This window comes from Dufourea novaeangliae, unplaced genomic scaffold (genome assembly GCF_001272555.1).
Source record: "Dufourea novaeangliae isolate 0120121106 unplaced genomic scaffold, ASM127255v1 scaffold187, whole genome shotgun sequence".
In the NCBI taxonomy this organism is placed as follows: domain Eukaryota; kingdom Metazoa; phylum Arthropoda; class Insecta; order Hymenoptera; family Halictidae; genus Dufourea; species Dufourea novaeangliae.
The window spans coordinates 1,683,045-1,705,684 of NW_015374075.1; the positions used below are offsets into that span (position 1 = coordinate 1,683,045).

Below are 22,640 nucleotides of genomic sequence, written 5' to 3' on the forward strand. Positions count from 1 at the left end.
GTCGACGCAACACCTGTAGTAACGTAACACGTCCGAAAAAGATTATTTGACGCGAACGCCGACACTTCTGTCCTCAAAATCCACGGATCTTAATATAGCAACGTGTACAAATATTCGACGAATCTTCCCATATTTACGTACTCTTTAGGTCCACACACACTGATCGCCACTGAGAACTTCAAGACGATAGAATCGAATTATTCATGTCGCGGCGACCGCGTACTGGAGGCATTTCGAATCAGTATACGAAACGCGGGGAACGTTTACCGATTCAGTGGTATAACGCACAATCGTTGGAACGTGTGAAAGGTTCTCTCTCTCTATCTCTCTCTCTGACTCACTCTCTTTTCGCCGGTTGGATATCGGTGCTTTCATGTCACCGGAAACGGAGAACAAGCCTCTGTGTTCGTCGAATTACACGAAAAAGAGGTCACGAAAATGTTTTATGGGTGTTTAAGGTGGCCTGGGGTCGGCGTCAATGGGACCGTGACGTCGTGCCGGAATCACGCACGACGATCGTGACATTGTGAAGAAGAATACCCGCTCCACGAAGCTAATACTACTATAACTGGACTACAATGGATAATGAAAACAAAAAAAAAAAGAACACAGAATGTGAATTTCGTACAACTAACTGATCCTCGAAACGAACCTAATTATTTAAATAACCACGCATCACCCGTTTACAGGACCTGTACATGGCATTTAATAACGATGATTAAATTACCATATCGTTCAGATTATTTCTCCCCACATTTCGAGCAGGTCGAATTCTCGCAGAAAAGTGATTCGCATTAATAACAGGAAGGAGCGCGTTTATTACGGGCCACCCCAGGCCGGGCTCCGGTCAGAATATTCCATTAACCGCATTCGTGACTCCGACAAAGCCAGCAGTTTATGCAATCATATGCATGGATGCAAGTTTAAGGTTGCACGGATCACATGCTGATACGCGGGGCCACGGTGTAATGTGTCCATAAATTAGCCTCGTGCCCGGAATGACTTTCTCGGGGATCCTTGTCGATATCGGGGAAATTATCGAGAAAATCCGTTGCGGCGGCCATTTTGAAATGGCGCTACTCACTGCCGGAAGATCAGGTCGAGTCTGTCCAAAGAAAATAACGGAATGTTATATACTTACATTATCGTTAATTGCGGTAGAACCTTGCCTTTTTTATAGAATGCTCGATCTAACACCAAATTATTCGAACAACTCCATCGAAATACATTAGAAACACGTTCTACAATTATGTACAAAGAAAATTAACATAATGGGGTCGCCTAAACGATGCTCAAGGACTTTCAGTTCCTTTTAGGTAGTTTTTTTTACTTCGTTCTACACGGGAGAAAAGAAGAGACTGTCTCGTAAGAACCGAATCGAATCGGAGCTCTACGGTGTTAAAAATTACGGGAATTAGAAAAGGAAACATCTGGAGGGGAAACACGAGAAGTTCCCCTCACTTCACCCTTGACAGTTAGAAATGGAACGTGTCAGGGGCTTTTCGTACGAAAATTTTGAAATTCTCGATTTCGAGCCAGAAAGGTCACCGTTAATAAGGACGGCCCCGGGGCGCAGGGTCCCCTTGACCCCCTTTAAAAAACGTCCCTGAGTCTCGTCCGCCCCGGAGCACGCGATGAGATGAGTGCCATGTAAACTCTATTATGCTTTTCATTCTTTCTCTTTTCTTTTTTCCTTCGCACGTCGACGACGCTTCCTCGGGTGTCTGGGTATCACGTGTCGTACCACACGACCGTGTTGCCCACCGGGGAACAATCGAACAATGATTGTTAGTTTACGGATCTCCTTCCTATTATCAGGAATCGATCCCCCGTTGGATTTTCCAAACTCAAAGCAACGTAACAGTATGTTTTGTTGATCGAAAATAATTTATACACGACGGATAGTATTTTTCTCCATTTTTTAAATCGAAGGGTTTTGAACTGGGACTTTCCAGGTAACAACCCTTCCCCCTGAACTCGGTAAAACGGTCCAATAACAATAGCCGATATCACAACAGCAAACAAAAGAAAATTGGCCCGGTTGGTTTGAATGTTTAAGCTGAGCTAGGGCCAGTTTCTTTAAACTATACATTGTCCACGTTCAAATCGTCCGACAACGTCTTTCGTCCCCTCGGATGACCAGTCCTCTCTTTTCACTAATTCCCCCAAAGCTTCCAACTCTCCAGGGCTGTTTAATTTCAAGGACATAAATACAAACGACGTTGGAGGAAATCGTAAGTGGTGGCAGCTGTGATCCCGGTGTCACCATAGAGAAGAGGCCACTCGGGCCCTCTCCATAAGTGGCGTGTGCGTGTTGGTTCGTTCAGCAGAACCAGTCGCCTGAGCCTTTTTGTCCATCCGAAAACTAAACGCTCGCGAAGCAACACGTTGTCTCTTTGTGGCTCTGGTTCTTCTCGATGGGAACAAGGAAAAAAATCGGAAGACGATGAAACTATTTCGTTTGAGCGAAAAGGTACTTGATACAGGATTATTTAACCCTTTTAGTACCTTAGAGCCGACATATCGGCTTTGTGGGTTTTCCGAAAAAATATCATACCATTTTTAATATAATTCAAACACATAATGACACTTTATATTTCATAAAATAAGTTTATATATAGTGGACCATACGTTTACTGGTTAGGAATAATAAAATTAAAAAAAAAAATAACGTGAATATCTGTATTGTTAAGAGAAATATGTTAATTTTAATAGATACCTGAAAGAGTACATATTTTTCAGAGTATTCTTGGACGGCACCCGGAAATTTTATTAAGGTACCATAAGGGTTAACTTTCTCACGACGGAGACAGCCGGCACGAGTCTGTCTGGACTGAATTAATTCGTGGATTACGTCAGAGCAGTCGAGCGCCGAGTGATCGGTGCTCTCCAAATACGTTTATTCGGCTCGGTTTCTATTAGTTCGATTCTATAAATTCTTGCGTAACACGCGCCGCAAGAATGTGCCCAGGCACCGTGTGTATGCGCGAAACTCTCGCGATTATGCGTGAAACGAGCGAGTGCGCCTCGGAAACGATTGGAATCTAGAGTGTCTATCTCTATCTCGACTGGGCCACTCCAGTTCTCTCGAATAGCGAATCGGAACGAATTTGAAATTCTTAACCGTGGTAGGTAGTTCTCTGTCCGAACGTTTCCATCTATCTCCTCCTCTCTTAGCCACGTTTAGGTCAATAAACCATTTGGGTCGTTTCCTGGGGATTGTTGGGGCCCTAATGGGTCCTCAGGTAGCCCCTAAATTGAAAGCTTTTGGGCGTTGTGTATTATGTGGATATATGTATAAGGAGAAGAATGAATGAAAATAAAATGAAAAAATGGAAAAAAAAATTTAGAGATAATACTATAAATTATCAATCGAAGGAACGACAAATGACGAGTTAAAGATGGAACGCTAAGAGCACTTAAGTGTATGCGAGATTTAGGGGAAGACATTTCGGTTTCGTGATGGAACTGACTTTCGCTGGTGCGATCCAGTTGTTCCTCTGCCCCCGACAAAAGGAACAAACTGTCGCGCAGCAGCTCCAGAAGCTGGTTCTTTGTCTTTTTCTCATTCCTCGCGCCTGCTCCCGGCCCGGATCCGCTAATTTGCATCCCCTATCGTTCCCGGCCGATTACACGTTTCCACGCCGATGCGAGGATTTATGAAGCGTGGACTCGGACACATGGAGACACATCGGCGACGCGGCCATTACGAAACACGGTACACGCAGCTTGATCGGGGAATCTGCATGGCATAAATTCCAATTCCTCTCGTATGTTTCTTTCTTATTTCACTGCTGCAAACTTCGCCACTGTCCCCGACGGAACCGTGGCAATTAAGTTAACGCGGTCCGAGTTCGTCCAGTTTGAACGAGTTCGCGCGCCAGGCTCGGGGGAAAACAAAATGGCGGCGGTTCGGCAAGCTTGCGATAAAGTTGGAATCAGATTTCCACGTCGGAAGTTTAACGATTCTGATTTTTTGTACGATGAAGCACCTATCATTGAAGAATAGTCTATTTTGGTATGTAAAATTGAACAAGATTATTGCACAGTACAGTAAAACCTGTTTTTGTGCGGTCCATTTTTATACGATTTTATTTTTATGCGATTTATTTTGTGCGATTTTATTTTTGTGCGATTTTTTTTTATGCGGTATATGAATTTCAACGGCGTTGGCATTACTGTAATGTTTTCTATCAGTGTACATATAAATATTCACTTCATGACGCTCTGTTCATTTGGTTTAAACAGTTTCCCGACAATGTACATTCAAGTATTTTCGCTCGACGCGCTAGCAGCATACGCTTCGTATTCCGAGTTTTATCCACGACTCACGTGATTAAGGATTCATTTTATAGTGAGATTAAAGGTAAATAAATTAATTACTTTTGTTTCTATTTATATATAGTTTTTATGATTTTCATTTTATTTTTAAACATATGTACTCACTTAAAATGAATAATTGTAGCCAAAAAAAAGTGAAAAGAAAGACAATTCCATTAGAAACAAAAAATCTAATATTAAATAGACTAGCAGATGGTGAACCAATTCATCACAAGAAGATGCGCGTTAAGGATTACGACGACTAGCAGTGAATTATGTAATGTGCATTTTGAAAACTTCTCCATGTATACAATGAAAAATTAAATGTTTTTATAATGTGTAATTTAATTATTTATTTTGTTTGGAAGCACTTTCTCATGTATTTCGTAAATAATTGACGTATTTTCTAAGTGCGACTTTTTTTATGCGGTCCCTCTCCGCCGCATAAAAAAAAATTTCTGTAGTATGTCGTACAAAGTTGTTTATTATATGTAGTATTTATGAAATTTCCGAATATTTTTTTGTGCGGTTTCTTTTATGCGGTCCCTATCTACCGCATAAAAACAGGTTTTACTGTATTATATCTGTGATTGTCAGGAGAAACGTCGTATATATTATATTGTTTCACTTTCGAGATATTGTCGTTTATAGTATACGCAGATTAATTGAAAAAGAAAATAATAAATGAATTCTCCAAATTTTGTGGACTTACGTTGTCTGCCTAATGTGTATGAATTGAATATTGGATTTCGGTTAAATTGCATTATTTTTTGAACCTATACTCTACAGCTCGATTAATGCACAATTGTGACACGCGGCGTTTTTCGTCACAGCCACACGTATAGCGTTAATAAAACCGCGTAGAGAATCTAGAGACGCTGGAACGCGATCGAGGGTCAAGAACTCAAGACGAAGGTGAGGAAATTCGCGTCACGATCAATGGGAAAGTAACGAAAGCGGGCAGGTGAAGGTCGCTAGTCACGCGATAGAGGAAAATTTCCGGAAAATGTCTCTACTTCCGGCTGAAATAAACGTTTCCATCCACGTGATCCCGCCCTGTATGACGTTACAAAGACGTTTCGAATTACTGTTATTATACATTTCGACGATTGAAAGGCGATGGAAATGTATTAATTATTTCCGATGGGCCACTCGATAATTACGAAACTGTCAGAGGAAACGGCTGTTTTATTTTTATTGATGCGGTCGATCTCGTGAACACACACACGGCCAACAGCAACACGACGCGATTCCCCGATTAATGGCCGACACGTACATATACACACACGTCCCCTCCGTATTTCATCCGCGGGTTCACTCCCGACACAACGCACCATCGCGATGGAATATCTGTTTGAGGGTTGAACCCCTCTCAGACGGGGGTCTCGACGTGTACATTCTGCGAAGGGATTTTAGCATGGGACGAGAGAAAATGATTCGGTGATATGCACGGGGGAGAGAGGCGACTGCTAGCTCCCTCGATCGAACTGCGGTTGGACGTTGCTCGATAAACGCAAACGGAGCCAGACTAAAGCCGATTTCCCACTTGTAACGATGAATTTCGTTGGGTGATAATATTACAGCAGGAAAATATGAAACGTTTACGGTTTAATGTTTCGTCAGAAAACTGAAGATTTTTTCAAATAAAGGGATGTAAATTTTAAAGGATCAAGGATTATAGTGTCGAATAGGATTCTATCGCTCGAAGACTCTTAAGTCTCGAAGGTGAACCTGCAAGTGGAATCGTTAAATGAAGAATGTTGTCGCGTGTGAAAATGGTAATGCCTGTAATTGGATCGCAGCTTTCATGGAGACTCGACTGACAAACGAATAGTACGATTAATAATTCTCGCGAACCGTGTGTGCGATTGTCGCTGAAAGCGGAGATCGCCTAACACGTACCGACACCTTGGCCCACAAGAGGGGTTTGACCCCATTTTTATTGCGGACGAAACGCGTTCTCTCCCCCCTATCCGAGGAACAGTGTCATTGGTCGCTAATGGAAAAGCACGTACTACCGTGAATCGATCGATGAACCCCGTTAAGCACGCATTTAGTCGTCTCGAATGAATGTGAATCCACTCTGGATCCATCAGCTTCTTCTGGGAAAATGAATTGCTGACAAGTGATAATTCATAGACTGCAGATTTTATGCACTTGCAAGGGAAGGACTGTCGACTTCGATTTTAAAAGGGTTTTGAAAGATGATTATGTACAGGTTTCTAATGATACATGTGAAATATCAGGTGTAAAGACCCTGGCCATATTAATGTGGCCACTTGAAAATTTTGTAGGACAACAATTTTTTAGTCAATGTTGCCAGTACACGAAAAACTGCTGCCTTTACTTCCATAAAACATATTGTCATAATAATAAAAAAACATTTTGACATCAAAGAATATTAATTATGCTTCGGAAAACTGGCGTTAGTTAGATTTTGGTTAATGTAGACAAGTGGTCATAGTAATATGGCCCGCGACTGTGGACACTCGATAATTTTAGAGGTATAAACAATCAAACTGACGTATCTTTAAGGTATATTATAAACATAAATCAAAGTTATTAAAGTATAAGATTTTTTGGCTGGTAAATCAGAGGTCCTACGATCGAATCCCATTCACCGAAATATTTTTTATTCCACTTTACCAACGCAACTTCGATAACTTTGACTTATATTTGTAATGTATCTCGAAAATTCATAACTTTAATTTTTGATTATATACCTTGAATTATTAATTCGTTGAAATCGAAGTCGAACAGTTGGGGTCGTTCCCTTGTAAAAGTAAACACGATTTAAATTTCAGCACAGAGAAGGTCAGCTAGGTTTCCCTTTTACTCGGAATCTAATGAAAATTCATAACCGACCATATAAGTTTCTATTTCCTTCCGGTTTCTAAATAAAATTCTAATGAATATTTTCTACTGGATGAAATTGATCTGAACAGTATATATACGAGGGTTAATCGACATAGCGCCGCCCCCCTTCATCTATCATTCCCCAGAAATCGTGTCGATCCTCGGTAGACAGAGCCCCGGACAGAGCATCGAAAGTGGATCATAAAGCAAACCGATCGATCGTCGCCAGGCCGAAGAGCTTCGCGTGGCTCTCGGCTGAAAGTGCGATACACACCGTTCCTAGTTGCGTATAAAGTGTGTCCTATGAGCTCTAACGGTCTTCTGCCTTGACCGAGTTGAGCGAGGTCCGTGTCAGATCTCTGTGTCTTGACTTTGACTCCGTTTTATCGTAAAAGTCATTTTCACGATCAATCCTCGGGCTCGACGTCACCCTGGGAAAACGATCGCGTTAAAATCCTCGGGGACGAAAAGGGGCAATCTTCCTGGTCGCGTGGCGTTTAATGGTCAAGATCACTTCGGCGAAACGAGAACTAGGAGGCAAAAAAAGAAAGAAAAAAAAGAAACTATCCATCCTTTATTTACAGTACCACACACCGTCATCCATCTGTTTCTATTGCACGAGGCTCTTAAAGTTTCCTTTTTTTCCTTCCCTGGCACCGGTTCTTCTTGGAGCGCCTCCAACTAACAACTCGGGCTCGCGTGTTACCGCGATGCTGCGCCATCGTGGCCGTTCCTGAATCCTTAATGCGACCTTATCGAGGTCTTCCATGAGGTAAACCGCCGACAGACCGGACGAGGAAGTGCGGGAAACGGCCACGTGTGTGAACAACGACCGTTCTGTCGACACTTTCCTCCTCGGTCGAAAGATTAAACGGTCTTAACACCATTTTTTTCTCTTTTAAAGAAACACGAATATCTTTTTAAATTCACTGTGTATATACGATCCATCCAAGAAACCGGTTATCCTTGTTAGAACGATATTAGACCCACAATCTACACTCCCAAATAACATTCGATCGATTGAGGTTCCGAAAAAATGGATGGATCGCTGAGGAGATCTGGAGAGGTGTTTTACAATAGTTATTACATTTTCTGTATTTTGAATGTAACTTTTCAACATTCGAAGATTACGCACACAACTACACTTGGAAATTTTTATAATAGAGACAGTTTACCCGAAGGGGGCGTTGAACAGAGGAAACTTTGAAAAGGGGATGGTGATTCAAAAAAGTTTGGGAAGCTATGGATTAAACCATCGGGCTCGTCACAACGATCCTGTGTCCTTCCGAACCACCGAGAAATCAATGATCGAATACAAGACCAACTGGAGGCAGCTCGACGGAAACTTCCACGGTTCCTTTTCCCCCACTGATCCTCGGGGACACACGGGGGATCTAGGGTGTCCGTTATGACGAGGCAGGAAAAGCAGGAAGAGCAACGGCAGAAGAATACCAGGGCGAAAAACTGATCTCATCCCTGTCTCTGATCACAGGCTTGCTCTCGCCTCCATATGTACAGGGAGTGTCAAAAGTGAGTATACACTTTGAAACTATGGGATTCGTTCATATTTATATTGTAATATTGCGCATATATGCTTTATTTAACAGAGTCTATTACACTCCTGACTGTGAAGGAGGACTTAATTGATCGAAAGTGTTGTCCAGCAAACAATTTTCAACCACCTTTGCTTGTATACTTTGGATCATGATCTCGCTAAAGGACTCATGAATCTACCCTAGTAGCACAAAATATTGAATACATATTCATCCAATATTAAAAAGAGATTCAATCTATTTTTATTATTTAAATATACATACAATGATTATTTCATATTACGCAAAAAATATTTTTTTTTCCCAATACAAAATAAATATGTATTTAATATTGGAAACATGTATTTTATATTTCCTGTATATGTGTACAATATTTGGATTGAATATTTATTTTGATATTGAAAAGTGTGGCTAAAAAAATATTTTTTCAATATTTTTTGTGCTACAATATTTTTGTACCATGAATAAAAACCAACTATCCTATACCAGAGGTTGCAAAGGTGTTCCAAACCTTAATGGTACATTCACAAAGTTTACCGATATTTACAAAATTTTGTAGGTTATAGCTCCGAATGTCTGACTGTCCGTTAATCCCGAAAATAATGAGTAAATCATATCCAACTACTGCCATGATCTTACAATAGTTGGATGCTACCGAAGTATCACCACGAAACTCACCCTTGCAAAGTGTATACTTAATTTTCACTCCCACTGTATACCGGGTGTCCATACACCGGGGGCTCCAATTTTCGGCCGTTCTGTTCCTGGTTTGACCTGACACACACCGCTGGCGCGGGAAGTGTCAGCGTGACGGGCTCGAAGAGGGTCGAAGGGGGTCGAAGGGGGGTGGAATAAGGTTCTTGCATCGCGGAGAACACAGAGAGACCGAAGGGTGCAAGGAGGGGGGGGGGATCGAGATTGAGAGGGGGGTTCCACGCGGAGGTGATTGTGTTAGAGAGCGAGGCAGAGAGCGGAATGGAGGGTTCAGACGAGGTCAGGTCACGGGACGAGCTTGCTGTTCGGTCGATAGAACGAAGCTACCACACACCACCTATGCCCGAGCGCGAACAGCAATGCTGTGGCGGAATAAACATATCTATATATGTACATGAAATGTATATACATACGTGTACGTGTTCGGACGTCCCGCGGAACCAGGCGAACTTAATCGACGCGATCATATGGGGGCCGGTTTCGACGGTGTTCCTTTCGACGCGAACGATGGCGGTAAATCAACCGGCGGCTGACTTTTAACGGCTTCCTGGACACCAGGAGATGGAGATACGGAGGAGATTGGTGTGTCATCGGTAGGGCGTTGATGCCGTGGATCCACCACTCCCTGGGTGGTTGATAACTCGAGAAGTTGGCATCGGAGATTTTACTGAATTTTTGTCGAACTCGATAGTCGTTATTAAGAAAATCGGAAGTTTCACCCACTAATTGCATTTGTCCACTACAGTAGACGCATACTTTATCGCTTTAACTTACTTTATAGAACTGGCGTAAGTCATGTATTTTGTTTTGATAAAATTGAAATATAAAGTGGAAGGGAAGCTGAACATTTTTTTGGTTTCTTGACTTGACCAGTTTCACGTAACATTTGTCCTCAGACTTAAACACCCTACGTCGTCTAAGAAAAGGGACAGGATATGTTCTGGATGTAAACTGTATCGGTTTATCTAAACAAATAGAAGGTTGCTGGATCTAACAATATTGGTGTCCAGTTGATATACGTATTTCAATCGGCAAACTAATTGTCTCTAGGAGTGACGAAGACAGTCTACGGATCCTCCCTCTGAGTACATACCCTATCATCTTCTAACCATGTTCCCATAGAAACCCGAAGATACACTGAACCTGAATTATTAGAATCGCTTGGCTCAGCATGTGACTTCGTCCATCACGGACACAAATGAAGAAAAGGATAATTGGTCCGTTAACTGGGACATTTATCGTACACCCTGAATCTCTTTTGACCGATCCCCAGTTCAGACCAAGACGAAGGAATACTGAAACGAGATTTGTCACGAAAACAGGATAGAAAGTTTCAGACGATGGCCCAGGGCAGGTGGGAGGGGGAGTAAAGGCGCATTTGGACGAAGCTCATTGTTCATCCCTGTCGTGACACTAGCGCGAGACGGACGGGCCCCAGCGCGTTACGACCACACGGTTTGTGTCTGGGATGCATTGAAAAGCGGACTCCCTCCGCGTCGTGTCGCTTCGGGGCGGGAACAATGCATAATAATGCTCGAACAGGCCCGTATGAATTCTGGCACGGGCGTATACGTACGCTCGCAAATAAGCCAAGAGGAAAAGGAGGAGGGACATATCGGAGTGAAGAGGGCGACAGACACAGACCCGAAGAATACGTGAAATGGAAAACGGAGAAAGTTTCGACACTGGACGAAAGTGGTCGTAAATTTTGTTTCGGTTAAAAAGGACAACTCTGGTGTGGAGTTGTTGTTTTTTATTGGTGGAAGGACTGAGGGAATCTAGGGTTTTTCTTTCTGGGTTATGGATGGTATATCGATCCTAGATTGATTTTCTTTTCTCAGTTGATTAAGTGGTTCGGGATAGGGTGTCCCAATTAAATCGACTCAGACAGAATTTAAATGGTATCTGATGTAATTGTTTTGTATGTGGACACGTAGAGGTCATATTTAAATAGTCTCTGAAACATTTTTTAATATCGTCAATAGTTTTTTTATATAGTCAATGGGACACCCTGTACATGTATAAGAATGTAGAGAATACAAACGAACACATGTATATTAGTTCGTGTTATTATTAATAAATATTGTCTATATTAGTAAGAGAGTCAGTCGAATATTGTAATCCTCGACCAGATCCACAGAACTTGACGAAAGAAGAGACAAAAGGGGTTGGTGGAGGACGATTTCACGAAACACACGCGTTTCTTCGTTTGTATGCTTAGCAATAATGCCAGACGAGATCTCGTTTCGCAACTCGTATGTGTCCCCCCCTGCGAAACTCTCTGCCAATTGCATTTAACCATTCCTCCGCCAATACCGCGGCCATAATTTAGAACAGAGTTGGAAGTCGGGGGCCGCGACTGCCGCGATCCTGCAACCCCTTCACTCGCTCTATTTGCACACTTTCGGCGAGGCATGTCCGGCTTCGGTGCATGCACACATACACGCACACGTGGACGCGATTAAATACGAGACACGATCGAAACTCGATCGGTACGAACCGGTTGGTTCACATAGTCGTGTATTTCGGATGACACGGTGGAGACGATGTTTTCTGTGGAAGAATGATAAACGATACACCGTTCGAGAACCATCAGCGAAGCTTCAAGCGTATGTAGCCTGATACTTTTGACAAAACGGGTTCGAGCTTTTGATAAATTACACGAAATTTGAGGTTCGTGCCGGAACCGGTTAACACTTTGTTGTCGGATGACGTGGTGGTACGTCTTCTCAAAAATAAAAGCTGAGAACGGTTGGTACATAGTACGTGTTTCTCGACCTATTAACACTAGAACTATCGTTTGCTTCGATCGCTGGATAAACGTGGAATACTTTCGAAAATTTAGAAATTTAGAATTTGACTAATTTCTCCACTCTCATATTGTAATAAAAGGTGCAAAAGATCTGAGAAAATGTATTGTCATAACATTTTAATTATCGTTGTAAGAGTGTATTGACCAGTCATTTTGACTGGTTTGGTAGTTCTAGTGTTAACTAAAATATTAATAAAGCACGACTGGTGGTGTTCTCCATAATCGCTTTTCCAATTCGAAACAAAGAAAACAATGGATAATGAATATCGAAGATGAAAAAAAAGAAGTGTCGAACGTTGTAATCGAAAGTACGAACCATCAGTTTTTCTCGGGTCAGAGGCTAGAGTCCAAGAGACGTTAATTGCTTTCACTGTCGACGGAGAATCGGCCACGTCGGTTTTCGGCGATCGTAACCGAATGGAACGATTGTGCAAAGAAGAGAAATCTTGGAATTAGAAGCGTGAACCCGGAGGGGCTCGATCCCTCCCATGAATATCGAGACACTTCGAACGGAATCGATTGTCGGCGGGTAGCCTTGAACGCGAATTCGGAAATCGGCCATTATGATTGGAGAGTCGTTCGACTTTGATTTATCCTTAACCCCGTTTCCCGAACGACAGAAATTCTCCGCTAATTCCTGGCCGCGAGAACGTAACCGTTCACCTTTAAAACTATAAATTTCCCCTGATTGGATTAACCCTCACTGTCATCCTGGTCAGGTTAGCATCGAGAAATTCGAAATGAAATCCAATTCGAATAAAACTACTTACAGATCAAAGGTGACGATAAATCAAAAATCGAAAGAGTATAACGCGTTCCCGTCCGAAGGTTCTCTCGGGGCGAAAGAATTCTTTTTCTTCGATCCAGGTGCCATTTAGCCGCGGCTCCGCTCAGCCTTCGGTGGCTCCGAACCTTGGGACACTTTCATGCCGAGCCTACGATCAATTCCATTGATTATCGACACCGAGGTTAAGGTTACCCTTGTCGTTTGAACGGAAACTACGGGAGGAGAGGCTCGTTCGCTTGCTTGCTCGCGCTCGAGCCTCGAAAATCCGTGTGTGCACACACGCTCTCTCTATTTCTCTCTCTCTCTCGACGGAGCGCATCGATTTTCAGCTCGATACGGAACACGATCACCGTCGTTGCTGCTGCTCTCGCCAATTTAAACTTTAAAACGACCCGACGGGAAATTAATTTCCTGTCGGAAAAACCGGGGCTGATTCGAAATCCCCGGCGATGTGCCACTGGGAGAACCGATCGCACTCGCCGGGGCAATTTATCTTTCGACGCTCGACAAAATGGCGACGTGGCCCGTAGCAGCCAGAGGATGACGGTAAGAAGCGAATCCGCTTTATCTCGTTTCCGGTCCAGTCGCCTGGAATCGTATCGAACAGTTCGACTGCTTGAAATTGCAGTAGACCGATGGAACGCTTTCGAAACCAAACGAAATTTTTTATTGGAAGTTAATCCATGTGAATGGACTACAACTCCACTGAATAAGTCTACTAGGACCCTGAGTCTACTAAAACCCTAAAAGTCTAGTAGACCTTAAGACTGCTAGAATCCCGAAACCCTACATCTACTAGACCGTAAGGGTACAGGGACCCTAATTGATCAGATACCTGGGACCCTAAAAGTCTACTAGGACCCTAAATTTACTAAAACCGTAAAGGTCTAATAGACCTTAAGACAGCTAGGATCCCGAAACCCTACATCTGCTAAACCGTAAGGGTACAGGGACCCTAAAAGTCTACTAGGACCCTAAATCTACTAAAACCCTAAAGGTCTAGTAGACCTTAAGACAGCTAGGATCCCGAAACCCTACATCTACTAGACCGTAAGGGTACATGGACCCTAATTGATTAGATATCTGGGACTCTAAAAGTCTACTAGACCCTAAGTTTACTAAGATCCTAAGTCTACTAAGAGCTTAAGTTTATACTCTAAGTCTACTATACCCCAATTCTACAAGACCCTAAGTTTACTAAGACCCTAAGTCTACTAGACCCTAAGTCTACTAAGAGCTTAAGTTTATACTCTAAGTCTACTATACCCCAATTCTACAAGACCCTAAGTTTACTAGACCCTAACTCTATTACACCCTAATGTCTCGCCCCCTCATTATTCCACGATCACGCAACAAAGACGATTACCACAGTGGCCGTCACGGAAAATTTCTCGATCGATCCACCAACGTGGCTTCTCGCCGCGGTTAATTCGTCGCGGCTTATCCTCGCGGGGGATCGGTATGTCATTGGAACAAACGATCGGTGATCGAACAGGAAACATCGGAGGTCACGCTGCGCTCGTTGGGGTTAGGCCACTTCGCGGGGGCTTGGCTTTCTCGCTCTGTCCTCTCCTTTTCCACACGTTGTTCTCTCGTTCCGTATCCGCGGTAAGCGTATAGAACGGAGGCACACAAAGAGAGTGAGAGGTGGCCACACGGTACAGGACGTCCTCGAGTTCTCGTTTTACGCGTCCTAGACGACCTCACCGTCGAAAATAACCATTTCGATGGTCGGCCACACGGGCGTACCCACGCCTTCCCGCGCCCATTGTGCTTTCCCTCCCCGTCGGGTTCGATCGCGCGTACTTGCGCAATCCCGGAAGCGGCCACGAGAGGTGTATACCGACGTGCTCGGGCTTTCACGTTTCTGCCCGGGAAGAGGGTGTAAAACGAACGAAACACGCCTCCCACAAATCATTTCAACAACGATTCTTTCAATAGAGCAAATATTCTTGGCTTTTACAGACCCTACACAACACACGGATTCTCTGATAAGCGATATCCTTGACGTCGTGACTGATGGACGTCTTCATCTTATCCACTATCGTATCACTATATAGATGAGGATACAATATACAGGGTGAACCACGAATCGTGATCAGTAGAGATTACTCTGTTATTAACAGTCCGATCGAAAGTGTTTTTATCGGGTATAGCATGGTTTCAAGAGAGCTTTAACGTGATTATAGCAAATTTTTTGTCACGATTTTTCAAGGTCACCTTCAATTTTTTGCAAATACACCTATCTGTTAGAGGATTTCAAGACGAATTCAGCAAGTATCATAACATAACACGTGTTACTTTATTTTTAATTGAATTTTTCAAAGAAAGTTGAAGGTTACCTTGAACAATCGTGAAAAAAAATGGTTGTAAAAAAATTTGCTATAATCGCGTTAAAGCTCTCTTGAAACCATGCTATACCCGATAAAAACACTTTCGATCGGACTGTTAATAACAGAGTAATCTCTACTGATCACGATTCCTGGTTCACCCTGTATAATCAGCGTGTCATTCGATCCCCGATGGAGGCTATCTACAATCATTTTTCCCAGTTGTCACGTCCAATACCCAGAAGCCAGACCAGTAACGACTGTACATTAAAGAGAAGCCTGGAACCCAATTGTGTACCCCACACTGATCCAGAATTCGTCGCGACAAGACCGGTTTGACCCATTGATTCGTCCCCGGTTGGAATATTACTGGGCGGAAGAGTAATTTGTATCGTCTTGTGGCTCAGACAGACGAAGACGCCTCGTGGCCATTGTGGATACGCGAAAAAGTGACATCACTCGTCCTCGGTTACATAAAGATATCGTCGCTAATATCGATGATCCTTACTCCGGCTTTTATTGCGCAGACTCTCGGGCTGCTGTTCGTCGCACGCTCGATCTTTTCCCTCTCGCACGAATAGAACAACTCGAGGCGGCGATCGAACGGACCCACGGACACCGCTGCCATTAGAATATTTGACACAGCGAAGGCCTGTTTCCGTTGCAGGCTAATGGAAAGTTCTTAGAAAGTTCCGGACCGTGGCTTCGTTTTTACCGTGGAACCGAACCGGGCGACGACGTGTCGAAACTGTCTTAACCGCGGGATGACGTGAATCCAGAAGACGACGGATGACATACGACGGGGGTCGTTAAGCCGCGTATCCACTCGAATGCAGTGTCTTAACGATCTTAATGCCTTACAATTTTTCTGTGTACCATTTATAAATACGTATGAAAACATGCATTCTTGAAAATATTTATTAAAATTGACACATTTTTTCTAAAAATAAAGATAATTTTATAGTGAAGTATATTTTGTATTACATAGAAATATTGGAAGTACACTTTCCAGCGGATAGTGAGAATTCAGCATGGTATTAAGCATCGAATCGTGTTTCCCTCGATAATTGCGCTAGTGTGGATACACGGCATAAGGATAGCAGACCGGTCTCGATAAAGGCTCCGATACATGCAGTCTGAAAGTACAGACACGGTTTTGATATCATTAGGATTCTACGTCGTCTATTGTTTCATTCTAACGGAATTCGAATACTTTCAGGATGTCTATTCCCAGATCTACTATACAGGTTTCGTTTTTTTTTTTTTTTTCTAGTCTTAAGATGAAATATGATGTGGACAAGGGCAGTGACCCTAGTCAGAAATAATGGTCCACGGGGAGCAAACAGGGCACGTAAAAGATAAAAATGATAAGGAAGCGTGCGTTGAGAAAAAAAAATGCGTGCTACTTACTCGTCGACATAGCTCGTTTTGTTCAGGCAACGAGGCCCGAGCGCGGCTCAAATAAAGGACATCTGAAAGCAAAAAATCAAAGAAACGATTGGTACCAAGGCCGGAGAACTCAAAAGAGAACAAACTCAATGCTCGATTTTCCCCAGACACACGACACGTAAATTCATACTTGTAATAAGAGAAACAGGACGGTATTTCAACGCGATTACTAATGTCAGAACGGTCGAAAAATCTAGGTAACGATGCTGACCAACCAGAGAGTGAATCACGGGACGATTTTGTGGGCTCTAGGGTAATGGGAAAGAAGACCATCGGACCAGCTTTCAAGTCGGTTGGCTTTCGATTGTCAACCACTGTTGCCCACAGTCGGCTACGAGGTGAAAATCGCCGCTAGAGAAGCTGAAGGCAGAACTTTCAAATCGCCATTCTACCCAGGCAACCGCCACCACCACCGTCACATTTTCACTGGTTTGCTTTTCACTCGCTCAGTGATTCACTTTCCTCTGGTGGGCGTTCACGTCGGCCGTGTCAAAAAACCGGCGTCAACCATGGAAACGGGCACGCGAAACGATTCGACGTGGTTTTACTCTGTACTGAACGTGACCCCGGTTCTCTAATTACATCGACTGAAATACAAATTCCAATATACCGTATTAAGAGCTTAGTGGAAGAGGGGCACATGTCACAATACTATAAATTAACACAACTATTTTCAAGAAAAATAAGATTAGAGCTTATTAATAGTACGAAAAACTAAAAACCAATATAGATGTGGTATGTGCTCCTTTTTCCAATGAGCTCCTCAATTGTTTACCATATGTCGACTCATAAAGAAGAAGTATTATTCTATCATAAAAATTAGAATTTCCACGTTTAAAAATGATTAAGTACCTTTTTTATATTTTACTCAAAACTCTTTATCTAGATAATGAATTTGTCCATCTCTGGTTGATGGCTGATCCCAATGACCCTCCAATTAACACGCCGACAGTTAAGCTATGCACAATGTCGTTTGTAACCCGTGGAAATATAATCATCCATCAACTACAATCCTCTATACTGAAATTTTTCACGGTGCCCAGTTGTCAGTGCCTTAAACATCCAGGCAAAAGAGATTCCATTACTATGGGACACATCAGTAACCCGTTCAACGGTGTCCACGAACGCGTTCCCATGACATTCGGTTAATTTTTAGTAGGTGCCATCGGTCCCATAGAGCGAGGGCAAAGGGTGAAGGAGTCACCAGAGGTGGGGGGGGGCAAAGGGGCCACACGAGGGCTCCAAAGAGAGACCTGAATACTGCGTGTGGTACCGGATGGAGAGAAGGCCTGGGCGTGGAGAGGTGGAGGGGGGGGGGGCAATCGGGGGGAGACGATTTGGACAGCGACGGCCCTGAGCCACTTGCCACAGTAGGTCAGCTCTCTTCACCTCACTTCGCCTCGTTTTTCGAGCCTCCATTATACACACACTCTCGCGGCGGGATCCACCCGTTGTGCTCTCTTCGACAAACGAGCCCACGGATTCGTTTTCCGACAGCACTCTCTTCTTTCCCTGCGTATACGCACCTGTGTATAAATATAATTGTTCCCGTTCGCGTTATCGCGAGGTAACGGGGTTCGCGACTCTTCTCCCCACCCCTCGAACTCCTGCTGTCCCACCACCCCTCTTTACGAGGCTTCTTCTTTCACGTTTACTGCTCGAATTTATTTTTGTACTTTTCAGCCAAAGCTCCAAAATGTAATTTAGATGCACAGTGAATCCTCGATGAGTGTTCGAAGGCTCCTTGGCATTGATAAGCAGGGGTCCCCAGGTGTAACGCTAAATTTGTAATGACGTTTAGCACAGTGGTGGAATTTGGCATTCTGAAGACAATTATATTTGTTTCAGCCGCATATGGCCATTAATTCATGAAATATTTAATGTTCAGTGCCGAGGAGCATTCGGACACTCGTCGAGGATTTACTGTATATTGTTGTGGTAATGATCAGACCAAGGTCCATTGTGAAGGTTGTGAAGGACCTAGGAAGTTTGTTGCAGTAAGAATAAAATCAGAAATATACTAAACCCGATGAATGTTTTGTCTTCTATTACTCTGCGTGCTATAAATGCATAGAATACGCAGTCTAGTAATGATATTTACAAGATTATAATATGTCTATGGTTGTTATTACATTTTACAAGATTGTAGTGCGTTACACTTTCTGGGATAACACAGAAGAAGCCAGAATTCTGTTTGGACTGATTAACTCGGGTATCTGAATCTGGGCCGTTAGCTAAGGCGGTTCCGTGCGATCGGATCGCCTGTAATTATTACAAATTACGAGAGCGTTCCGGCAGGAAGCGGCCGGTTTCCATATTCATAGGAAACGGATGCTCACGGTGGTGCCGGGTAGGCCACAGGCCGACCCACGTGCGAGCCAGCCGACGAGGCCGACGACGTCGTCGATCGACCGGTCGGACAAAACTGTTCACGTTCCGCAACGCTTTTGTCCGTACTCGGTGGGTTCTGCTGTCCCCCCGTGTATACACGTGCGGGGACAGAGTTCCTACGGACTGGCTCGATTAAGACGCGCGCCAGCCTTTTTCCACGTAGGGGCATGTGTTACGTGGACACGCGGGCTGATAGTCACGCGTTACTGCATGCAGAAGGAGCCACGAGAACGTGAACGAGAAACAAAGTGAGAAACGCTATGGACGGTAATAGGCAACTCGTTCATCCTCTGTCGTTGGCAAACCCTTTGCTTTAGAGGTCTTCTATTAGAAAATTATATGTGAAGCTTACCATTAAGTCCTAGGTGTCCTAAGGATCCCCAAAATTGTTCGAGGATTCATAGGGATATCTACGGGAGTACCAGAGGGATTCCAAAAGGCCTTCAGAAATTCTCAGGGCTCCAGAGGGATTCCAAAAGGCCTTCAGAAATCCTCAGGGCCCCAGAAGGATTCTCAAGGGCCTTCGAAAACAAGTTCTTCAGCATGTATACATAGGGATCTTGGAGGGTCCACAGGGATCTTGGAAGGTCCACAGGGAACTTGGCGGGTCCACAGGGACCTTGGGGGGTCCATCAGAGATCTTGGGGGGTCCACAGGGAATTTGGAGGGTCCATGGGGATCTTGGAGGGTCCATTGGGATCTTGGAGGGTCCATTGGGATCTTGGAGGGTCCACAACATCCTTGAGTATCCACGAGATCCCGTGATTGACTCAGAGAGAGAACTACAAGAGACCTAGAAGGACACCTAAAGGGGTCCCAAAGGAATTCCCAAGGGTCTTCGAACGTCTTCAGGGTCCCAGAGGAATCCCCAAAGGAGTTAACTTCCACTGCAATTTCCAAAACAGCAAAGGCCTTTAAGCCTTTTACCTCCTTCATTTCACCGTAAATTTCGTTCGTTATCAAACACTTTTCAAAAGTTCATCTATATAGTATCACGATCAAACAGATCGAATAATTGTCTGAATTCGACGTCGAACTGTTCCCGGGGTTAACATAACACATCCGTCTGAGAGACGTATCGAGCGTGCTCATCGCCTCGGCTGAAGATTGGCCTCGATCTAATGAGCAAAGATTGGCCTCAATCTAACGAAGAAAGTGTATCTCTCGCGAAGCCCGCTAAACCGAATCATCGATTCGTGTCGCGACGGACTCCGAGACGGTAGAGCCTGTGTGGATCCATGGATCCTTCAGGAATTGGCGCCGCGAGAAAGATCATCCGATTGGCGACCGACTCGAGGCCCAGGGTCCCACCACCGGTCGAATGTTAATTTAATCGAAGCGTACGCGAGCCTGTAATCGAGACGATTTATGGGAAACCAGTTTGGCTGGCGACGCCTGGGCCCCGGCGGCCCCGTATACACACTCTTTAACTTGATCGTGTTAACGAGGGGCCAATTTCGTCGTAACAACGACAAGATCGATGCGTCGTACACGCCTGAACTCGAGCAACAACCGTATATAGCCGGTACACAGATTATGACGACAGATGTCAGCGACGGTAATACGTGTACGGGACAAAAATGGGCCCAACAGAATGATCCAACTGATCATACCCAACGATATTCTTGTTAAATGATACCACTTCTATAGATTACTAATGCCTTACATTTGTTCAACGTACAGAAATGGTCCGAATTGGGTGGATCATCCAAGGATGTTAAATGGACCCACCTTCTATAGATATCTAATGTCTCAGATTTGTTCAACGTACAGAAATGGTCCTAATTTGGGTGGATCATCCAAGGATATTAAATGGACCCACCTTCTATAGATATCTAATGTCTCAGATTTGTTCAACGTACAGATTGTACCTAGGTAATTGATTTTAAGAAAAATGGTAATTTTGAGGTGGTTCTTCAGCCTGGTGCAGCTTGTCCGAAGCGAACCATCAGAGTCCCCAGGTGTCCATGAGGATCGAGGTGGGGAACCGGAGCCAGAGGATTGTTCTCGAATTGATATCTTTCTAATCGATCGTCCGATGGCACCTGGCCGACCTAGTAGTACAGTTAGACAAGTGGGAGGAGTGGGTATTAACCATCGCGCGCTGGGAGGATCGAGGTTAACGATAAGTCCTCCGCATCGCGGGCTAATAAACGTCCGGGAAAGAACGGAGGGAGGGAGAGCCAGGCGAGCAGCGACGCCTATAGATGTCGAGGATGATACTGTATCGATTCGGAAAAATTCGCAATCGTGTAACCAGGTGAAACAAATGACACTTTTCACGAGACTATTGTGACCAGACGATCCTCCGAACTACTGAATTAATCGAATCGCCACAGACTATAATCCAGCATCGTTAGTATACTGTTGTTGTTTATGAATTTATAGCATATCTTAACTTGGAAAATTCAATAAAACTTCGGTATCATCCAAGAAGCAACTCGATCCTGAACTCGAAAAAACAGGGATGTAGAACCTCCTCCAATCTATGACAAATCTTGACACCGAGGTGTAACGCCAATTAGCATCGAACTGAATATTATAAGGTGAATATCGTCGAATTGCAAATATTGCAAATATTGGAAATATTGCCTGAACTTTTAATCTTTCAATGTAAATGTAATCATGGCTATGGCCGACGGTTGATAAGGTGTCAGAGCAAGGGGTTAATCGTGGATTAAAGGCCTGGAAGAACTTCAGGAGCAGACTGTTACCGGTTCTACAAACTGGAAGCGATCAACAGCCATCGAGTTTCGTGCACGCAACAACGGTGATGCTTAATACACGAATAGAACAGGAATCCCGTCGCGGTTCTGCTCCAATAGGCTCTGTCTGGCCACGTTCCTCCTGTACGGATAACACCTAGGCAACCGATCGATCCCCTGTCGATGCTCAACACATCGACCAATTGATCACAAGAAATTTCCTTACCTTCTAAAATCGACAATTCGTTAAATTTTAACTTGGAGTAGTAACAGTTTGTCTGTATTTCTCTGTAAATAAATGTTCAAGGAGCTTGTTCATCGAGCAGACGGACAAATCGAGGGCATTAGCGGACTCGAGCGACGCGAATAATTAGGATAGTTGCCGTATCGTTCCTATAGGTTTATTGAATAATGGCGGAGGGGGGCAAATTGGTGTGATTTGCGGTCAAGTGAAGCTGAACGTAAAGGAATCGAAATTTTCGATGCGTCAGCCTCCTCGACTCGCTTCGTCGGCGTGACATACAATATTAAAGATACCGTATAAATTCATTCCATTGCACTGTGTGTGTGTGTGTGTGTATAAAAAAAAGAATGAACGTATGAAAAAGTAAGGTTTATTTCACGAACGAACATGAACATCCTGGAGATACCGATCACTCCGAATAGTGAGGAAACAAACGAATGAATTTTTCGAAAGTATGAAATTACTGATGATATATAAAA

General features: G+C 43.7%; 1 protein-coding gene across 2 annotated transcripts in view; it reads right to left on the reverse strand.

Annotated features, from left to right (window-relative positions):
- The window catches only part of LOC107190607 (protein roadkill), a 110,958-nt gene that overhangs the window by 38,623 nt on the left and 49,695 nt on the right, over window positions 1-22,640 (reverse strand). For both annotated transcript variants that reach the window (XM_015579438.1, XM_015579439.1), the window contains one exon: window positions 16,783-16,844. The gene's annotated coding sequence lies outside the window, so the exon portion shown is untranslated. The remainder of the gene's footprint in view (window positions 1-16,782; window positions 16,845-22,640) is intronic.